Source organism: Pseudophryne corroboree, chromosome 3 (genome assembly GCF_028390025.1).
Source record: "Pseudophryne corroboree isolate aPseCor3 chromosome 3, aPseCor3.hap2, whole genome shotgun sequence".
NCBI classification, from domain to species: Eukaryota; Metazoa; Chordata; class Amphibia; order Anura; family Myobatrachidae; genus Pseudophryne; species Pseudophryne corroboree.
In genome coordinates this window covers 666,136,925-666,146,339 of record NC_086446.1, presented here as the reverse complement: position 1 = coordinate 666,146,339, position 9,415 = coordinate 666,136,925, and the positions used below count along the sequence as shown (strand labels likewise).

Genomic DNA, 9,415 nt, shown 5'->3' with positions numbered 1-9,415 from the left:
GTTTACATACCCTCCAACTGTACCTTTTTGGCAGGAACAGTACCTTTTCTTTATGGTCTGTACCGATTTTTGGCTCTCCAAACTTCCATTGAAAGTATAGGAAAAGGGGCATTAATACTAATAAAATCCAAATTGTGTTGTCTATTAGATAAGTAGACTCAATGAAGCTCAATAATGTAACAAAGATAGTTTATTTTCATACAGTATGTAACAATGGTGGTAATTCCGAGTTGTTCGCTCGCTGCTATTTTTAGCAGAATTGCTAATAGGCTAAAATACAGCAGTTCTGCGCATGCGTATGCACAGTAGAGCGCACGCGCTAAGCAATTTTACACAAAACTATGCTATTTTACTCACGGGCGAACAAAGCTTTTCAATCGCTCTGCTGATCGTAGTGTGATTGACAGGAAGTGGGTGTTTCTGGGCGGAAACTGGCCGTTTTCAGGGAGTGTGCTAAAAAACGCAGGCGTGCCAGGTAAAAACGCAGGAGTGGCTGGAGAAACGCAGGAGTGGCTGGAGAAATGGGGGAGTGGCTGGCCGGAAGCTGGGCGTGTTTGTGACGTCAAACCAGGAACTAAACGGACTGAGCTATTCGCAATCTAGGAGTAGGTCTGGAGCTACTCAGAAACTGCAAGGAAATACTTAATAGCAGAATTGCTAATCTTTTGTTAGCAATTCCGCTATGCTAAGATACACTCCCAGAGGGCGGCGGCTTTGCGTTTGCATTTCTGCTAAAAGTAGCTAGCGAGCGATCAACTCGGAATGAGGGCCAATGGGGATAATTCTGAGTTGATCGCAGTAGCAAGTTTGTTTGCAGTTGGGCAAAACCATGGGGGTCATTCCGAGTTGTTCGCTCGTTGCCGATTTTTGCAACAGAGCGATTAAGGCGAAAATGCGCATGCGCATGGTACGCAGTGCGCATGCGCTAAGTATTTTAGCACAAAACTTTGTAGATTTACTCACGTCCGAACGAAGAATTTTCATCGTTGAAGTGATCGGAGTGTGATTGACAGGAAGTGGGTGTTTCTGGGTGGAAACTGACCGTTTTGTGGGAGTGTGCGGAAAAACGCAGGCGTGCCAGGATAAAACGCGGGAGTTTAACAAGCACAAAGGAAGAGAAAAGTTGCCTTGAAATGGTGCACAATATTTTATAAATAAAATTTAACTTTTAATAGTAATATTAAAAAGAACTTGCGAAATATTAAAATAAAGACACACAAATGAAAGGATAGAAAAATAAAATGTTTTTTTTTTTAAAGTGTATAACTCACTGTGCACAGGTTGTCCACCCAAAATGTGCCATAAAGGTTAGTTATTAATAACTCATCAAAATTATTGTTATTATTAATAATTAAATTTGTTTTGACAAATAAGGTCCATGCAATCAAGCCCAATAAGTATAAGTTAGTACTTATTGTTCATTATTATCTGGATTAATATTCCAAAAGTATGTTTCCATTCATAATTCTACTCCTCTTTGAATTAATGATCTCACTATCAGACAGGTTTCTCCTTATAGTTAAACTAAATCTTGATGTTAAGCCATAATATGTTTGCAAAATTCTTGCTCTTGTAAAGTTGGTGATGCAGATGGGGTTGATGTCTATAATGAATGATCTATAATTTAGTTTAATATCTTTATAGATATGACTTCTGACGTACCAAATTCTTCTCACAGAGCAGTGAATGTAGGTGGCAGAGTTTTAGAATGTACAGTTGTAGCTGCTGTCATAAGAATGTTGCAATATCTGAGGTAAAAGTATCTAGTTACAATGTATCAATGCCTCCTGCTGGCAGCGTGGTTAGATGGCTTTTGCTGACAGATCATGAAAGTGTAGCAGAATCTAAAGGGAAACATATTTTGTTACAAAGTATCGAGGTCTCCTGCTGGCAGTGTAATTAGGTAGCTATGCTATTACTTGTACACAAACACGGCTGCTCAGATCTACATATAGGCTGAGCAGATTGCGTCTTTTGAATTACTGTCTAAGTCAAATATATCATTACAGACCGTTTTCATTCATGTGTAATAGCTTTAATAGTGCCCTATACGGCTGCCATTAATTAACGACTGTAGCAATTTCTGACCCTATTATCCACAGCATAAACAGGCATTGAATATGTATAACACTTCCAGATACAGTGCTTTTCACAGAGCAGTGAATGTAGGTGGCAAAGTGTTAGAATGTGCAGTTGTAGCTGCTATCATAAGAATGTTACAATATCTGAGGTAAAGAGTATCTTGTTACAATGTATCAATGCCTCCTGCTGGCAGCGTAGTTAGATGGCTTTTGCTGACAGATCAAAACGCGGGAGTGTCTGGAGAAACGGGGGAGTGGCTGGCCGAACGCAGGGCGTGTTTGTGACGTCAAACCAGGAACGAAACGGGTTGAGCTGATCGCAGTGTAGGAGTGAGTCTCGAGCTACTCAGAAACTGCTAAGAATTTTCTATTTGCAATTCTGGTAATCTTTCGTCCGCAATTCTGCTAAGCTAAGATACACTCCCAGAGGGCGGCGGCCTAGCGTGTGCAATGCTGCTAAAATCTGCTAGCGAGCGAACAACTCCGAATGACCCCCCATGTGCACTGCAGGGGGGCAGATATAACATTTGCATTGAGAGTTAGATTTGGGTGGGTTATTTTGTTTCTGTGCAGGGTAAATACTGGCTGCTTTATTTTTCCACTGCAATTTAGATTTCAGTTTGAATACACCCCATCCAAATCTAACTCTCTCTGCACATGTTATATCTGTCCCCCCTGCAGTGCACATGGTTTTGCCCAACTGCTAAAAAATTTCCTGCTGCGATCAACTTGGAATTACCCCCATGATTTTGCCCAACTGCTAACAAATTTGCTGCTGCGATCAACTCAGAATTAGGCCCAAGGGCCCTCATTCCGAGTTGTTCGCTCGCTAGCAGATTTCAGCAGCATTGCACAAGCTAGGCCGCCGCCCTCTGGGAGTGTATCTTAGCATAGCAGAATTGCGAACGAAAGATTAGCAGAATTGCGAATAGAAAATTCTTAGCAGTTTCTGAGTAGCTCGAGACTTACTCCTACACTGCGATCAGCTCAGCCCATTTCGTTCCTGGGGGTCATTCAGAGTTGATCGCTTGTTGCCGATTTTCGCAATGGAGCGATTAAGGCAAAAATGCGCATGCGCATGATACGCAGTGCGCATGCGCTAAGTATTTTAGCACAAAACTTAGTAGATTTACTCACGTCCGAACGAAGACTTTTCATCGTTGAAGTGATCGGAGTGTGATTGACAGGAAGTGGGTGTTTCTGGGCGGAAACTGGCCGTTTTCAGGGAGTGTGCGGAAAAACGCAGGCGTGTCAGGCAAAAACGCGGGAGTAAATGGAGAGTAAAGAAGACTCTTTTTTGGGTGCACTCTTGTTAAGTATGTATTTATGAATATTCTTAAAACGTACAGTTTTATTATACTTTGTTAAAATATTGTCCGTATCCACTCATATTATATTTGTAGGGGAAACAAGTCACAAAATGGGGTTATGTCCTGGTTTAGTCTATCCCAATATAGACTGGCATGGAGGTGTAGATATATTCACCATACACCTGTTCTCATGCCATACCAGTACAAGCAATGCTTGTTTTAATGGGACCAAAATTGGTCATGCAAAAGTAGGTATCAATTACACCGGGAGTATATATACCATATATGCTACCTCGTCTTGTCTTGGACACTTTAACCCTAATGGGTGTGCCTGATAAAATCTGAAAAGATTTAGTTCAATTAAGTCTCGCCTGAGAAAACAATAGTTAAGGAGACCAAAATTAGTGATATACTGATGTTCTTGCCTGAACAGAATCAAGAAAATTGTATACAGGTGGGAAAGAAGAAGTAGTGGTGATACTGCTGTTGGTATTGAGTTTTGATTTGGAACAGCCTCAGATTACTACACTGGGTATTCTCTGAGGGTCACCCCTCAAATACTGACCCAGCCCATCACCGTTTTGCTTCCAAGATCAGACGAGATTGGGCTCTAGCGGTGAGGTATGATAGTAACCTGTAAATGAGGTGTTCCACTCACCAATGAGAGTGCACCTAATTGGTAGATTAAGGGAAAAATGTGGATCTGCTGTCCCTGTTAGACCTGGGATTGCTCCCAGGAATCATGGATGAGAGTCCACGAAAATAAGGAAAGTAATGAATTTTTTATAAGAAATAGGAGAATGACATAGTACATTTATTCAGGCAAATTATAGACCAAATTTGCATATAAAATTGCAGATAAGATTGCACATCTGTATTATCTGTGGTATGTGTTCACAATGAAAAACCCGGGAAAAAGATGCCCTTTTATGGGTGAAAATTTCATCCAGACATTTTCATTTAAAACGTAAACAATATATCCAATGGTATTATCAAGAAAGGTCTCAGATACAATGTATCAAATAATATTTGACGAGCAAAGGTGATATCATAATCAGGTATAACATGTGTGTGTCAAGACTGAGGCTATCATCTTCATATACTACCAAATAGTTACAAAGACTGATAGAAATAATCAGAAGAAAATATATTATATAAATATATCACGGGAGAATACCTACACTACCATCACCCTTGACTGACCCAGGGACCTGGGCAGCAATTGGTATCATCTTTTACACTAATATATTTTCTTCTGATTATTTCTATCAGTCTTTGTAACTATTTGGTAGTATATGAAGATGATAGCCTCAGTCTTGACACACACGTGTTATACCTGATTATGATATCACCTTTGCTCGTCAAATATTATTTGATACATTGTATCTGAGACCTTTCTTGATAATACCATTGGATATATTGTTTACGTTTTAAATGAAAATGTCTGGATGAAATTTTCACCCATAAAAGGGCATCTTTTTCCCGGGTTTTTCATTGTGAACACATACCACAGATAATACAGATGTGCAATCTTATCTGCAATTTTATATGCAAATTTGGTCTATAATTTGCCTGAATAAATGTACTATGTCATTCTCCTATTTCTTATAAAAAATTCATTACTTTCCTTATTTTCGTGGACTCTCATCCATGATTCCTGGGAGCAATCCCAGGTCTAACAGGGACAGCAGATCCACATTTTTCCCTTAATCTACCAATTAGGTGCACTCTCATTGGTGAGTGGAACACCTCATTTACAGGTTACTATCATACCTCACCGCTAGAGCCCAATCTCGTCTGATCTTGGAAGCAAAACGGTGATGGGCTGGGTCAGTATTTGAGGGGTGACCCTCAGAGAATACCCAGTGTAGTAATCTGAGGCTGTTCCAAATCAAAACTCAATACCAACAGCAGTATCACCACTACTTCTTCTTTCCCACCTGTATACAATTTTCTTGATTCTGTTCAGGCAAGAACATCAGTATATCACTAATTTTGGTCTCCTTAACTATTGTTTTCTCAGGCGAGACTTAATTGAACTAAATCTTTTCAGATTTTATCAGGCACACCCATTAGGGTTAAAGTGTCCAAGACAAGACGAGGTAGCATATATGGTATATATACTCCCGGTGTAATTGATACCTACTTTTGCATGACCAATTTTGGTCCCATTAAAACAAGCATTGCTTGTACTGGTATGGCATGAGAACAGGTGTATGGTGAATATATCTACACCTCCATGCCAGTCTATATTGGGATAGACTAAACCAGGACATAACCCCATTTTGTGACTTGTTTCCCCTACAAATATAATATGAGTGGATACGGACAATATTTTAACAAAGTATAATAAAACTGTACGTTTTAAGAATATTCATAAATACATACTTAACAAGAGTGCACCCAAAAAAGAGTCTTCTTTACTCTCCATTTGCTCTAGCCTTTTTCTGACTCTGGGTGCACCACCAGATAATAATAAGAGATTATCTCTGTATAAATATATACTGGTCCTGATAAACACATGTAATTGTGCAAATACTGGTGCGGAATCACAAACCTTTTTTGGTAAAAACGCGGGAGTGTCTGGAGAAACGGAGGAGTGGCTGACCAAACGCTGGGTGTGTGTGTGACGTCAAACCAGGAACGAAACGGCCTGAGCTGATCGCAATCTGTGAGTAGGCCTGGAGCTACTCAGAAATTGCTAAGAAATTTCTATTCGCAATTGTGCTAATTTTTTCGTTCGCAATTCTGCTAAGATAAGATACACTCCCAGAGGGTGGCGGCTTAGCTTGTACAATGCTGCTCAAATCTGCTAGCGAGCGAACAACTCGGAATGACCCCCCTGGTTTGACGTCACAAACACGCCCTGCGGTCGGCCAGCCACTCCCCCGTTTCTCCAGACACTCCTGCGTTTTATCCTGGCATGCCTGCGTTTTTCCGCACACTCCCAGAAAACGGTCAGTTTCCGCCCAGAAACACCCACTTCCTGTCAATCACACTCCGATCACTTCAACGATGAAAATTCTTAGTTCGGCCGTGAGTAAATCTATTAAGTTTTGTGCTAAAATACTTAGCGCATGCGCACTGCGTACCATGCGCATGCGCATTTTTGCCTTAATCACTCCATTGTGAACATCGCAACGAGCGAACAATTCGGAAGGACCCCCAATATTCTGAGCAACAATCGTAACCATCAGATGGCAATTAAAGTAACAAAAAAGAGTTATAAGCTTGCAAGCATAAAAGACATTTAGTAAAACAGGTTAGTAAAAGCAGTTCATGCAAAGTCACTATCTGTATCAGCTGAAATAAAGTTTCTCTTACATCCTAGAGGATGCTGGGGTCCACATTAGTACTATTGGGTATAGACGGGTCCACCAGGAGCCATTGGCACTTTAAGAGTTTGAGAGTGTGGGCTGGCTCCTCCCTCTATGCCCCTCCTATCAGACTCAGTTTAGAAAATGTGCCCGGAGAAGGCGGTCACAGCTAGGGGAGCTCTACAGAGCTTTTCTAGAAAAGTTTATTTTTAGAGTTTATTATTTTACAGGGAGACTGCTGGCAACAGCCTCCCTGCAGTCAGGGACTAAGGGGGGGGGGGGGGCAGTGTCCGCCCTGCGGGGTCTGAGCCACTGTCTCCGCTGACTGGACACTGAGCTCCAGATGGGTCTGATCGTTCTCCGCCACAGGGGACCGCTCGCCCCAGCAGCATGCCGCCAACCCCTTACAGAGCAGAAGAAGTGGTGAGTGAGACACCGCCCCCCCTAGCAAGCAAGGGGCCAGTGTGAAGATGGCTGTAGCGGGGAGGGTGCGCAGTATTAACTGCACTCCTAGGATAGCTCGGCGGCACATGGTTCGGCGCTGTGAGGGGTGCCCTGGGCCAGCGCTTACCCCCTACACTGGTCCAGTAGCCTGTCGGGGTCCTCGGATCTCAGCCAGCACATTTTCCTCAGGCCAGTATAATCCATGAAGAGCGGGAAGATAGCGCCATTAAGGGGGTGGAGCTTCTTTTCAGAGCGGATCCAGCAGCGTTTCAGCGCCATTTTCCTGCCTGCACAGCGCTGAGAGGAAGAACAGGTCACTCCACAGCAACTCCAGCTATATGTACACGGTACCAGGGACACTGTGTCATATGCTGCAGAGGATTTATCCTCCCAGGATGATCCCATTCCATGTAATCAGGATAGCACTGGTTTAGCACAGATACCAGCAAGGGAACCGTAGTGGTTTTCCTCTACCAAATCTTAGATTTCCCAGATTTCTGACAGGGTTGCAAGTAATGAATCTGCAAACCAGGTATTATAGAGCTCTATGGCAGTATGGCCGGTTTCTAGTACCTCAGGACGCACCGCTATATACCCCTACAAACGTGCGCTTGTGCAGGTCAAACAATTCGACACTGATACCGATTCTGACACCAAAGACGGTAATGGGGATGTGTTGCGTGGGCCTGCATCTCTTGCTAAAGGGGTGCAATTGTTGATAGAGGCTATCAGGGATGTGTTGAATGTTAATGATACCACACCTGAGCAGATTGAGGAGGATTTTAATACTGAAAATAAAAAAGCCTCGCTAACCTTCCCTGCGTCAAAGGAATTGAATGCTATATTTGAAAAAGCATGGGTAAACCCTGAGAAAAAAATTCCAGGTCCCTAAAAGGGTCCAGGTGGCGTTTCCTTTCCCTGTGGAGGATAGAAAAAAATGGGAAAACCCGCCGATTGTTGACGCATCTGTGTCCAGACTCTCAAAGAAGGTGGTTTTGCCTGTTCCAGGATCTACCGCCTTAAAGGAGCCGGCTGATAGAAAAATTGATAACACGCTTAAATCAATGTACACTGCTTCAGGGGCCATATTACGTCCCACTATTGCTACAGCATGGATTGCAAAGGCAATAGTAAAGTGGTCAGCTACCTTACTTGATGATTTGGATACGATGGATAGGGATGACGTTGCTTTATATTTACGCAACATATATGATTCAGCAGGTTTTTTTATGGTAGAATCCATGAAATACCTGGGTTCCACGGCTGCAGCAAGTTTTTCCGTGTCTGTTTCAGCTAGTCAGGGACTATGGCTGCACCAGTGGTCGGCCGACGCGGAATTCAGGAAAAGTGTGGAGGCCCTACCCTATACAGATGCTCTTGGGGGACGCTCTAGATGCGTGGATATACATGGCTACAGCGGGTAAGTCTCCGTTTCTTCTCTCAGCAGCACCTGCTCCGAAGAAGTCCTTCTCTTCATCTGCAATGCAGTCCTTTTGGCCTAAAAGGCCTAGAAAGACCAGAACGTCCAATACCTTCTTTAGGGGAGGTCGAGTTAAGTCCAAGAAACCTGCAGCTGCAGGTTCCCAGGAGCAAAAGCCTGCTTCAGGTATGCCAGTCCTCCGCATGACGGTGGACCGCGCAGCCTGGAGATGGGGCCAGTGGGAGCCAGACTCAGACACTTCTGTCACGTGTGGGTATCGTCCGGCCTGGATCCCTGGGTGATAGATATTGTATCCCAGGGATACAGGCTGGAATTTCAAAGTCTCCCTCCTCATGGCTTTTTCAAATCAGGCTTGCCAACTCTGTTGGCAGACAGCACTGTACTACAAGACGCTGTCCAAAAACTGGTGGAGGCGCAAGTCATTGTGCCAGTACCACCTCACATGTAGAACAAAGGTTACTATTAGACCCTTTCGTGGTACCGAAACCGGATGGTTCGGTCAGGCCCATTCTGAACCTTAAATCATTGAACACTTTTCTATAGGAGTTCAAGTTCAAGATGAAGTCTCTCAGGGCGGTGATATCAGGTCTGGAAGAGGGGGAATTCCTGGTATCACTGGATATCAAGGATACGTACCTCCACATTCTGATCTGGCTGCCGCATCAGGCTTATCTCCGTTTTGCATTGCTGGACTATCATTTCCAGTTCCAGGCCCTGCCATTCGGCCTCTCCAAAGCACCAAAGGTGCTTACCAAGGTGATGGCAGAAATTATGATTCTCCTCCGCAAACAGGGTGTGAACATCATTCCATATCTGGACGAT

General features: G+C 43.3%; 2 pseudogenes; one reads left to right on the top strand and one right to left on the bottom strand.

The window, feature by feature from the left end:
• Window positions 1–3,908: 3,908 nt before the first annotated feature.
• LOC134897100 (5S ribosomal RNA) lies at window positions 3,909–4,026 on the bottom strand (annotated as a pseudogene).
• A 1,124-nt stretch (window positions 4,027–5,150) lies between these two features.
• LOC134897099 (5S ribosomal RNA) lies at window positions 5,151–5,268 on the top strand (annotated as a pseudogene).
• The last annotated feature ends 4,147 nt before the right edge of the window (window positions 5,269–9,415 follow it).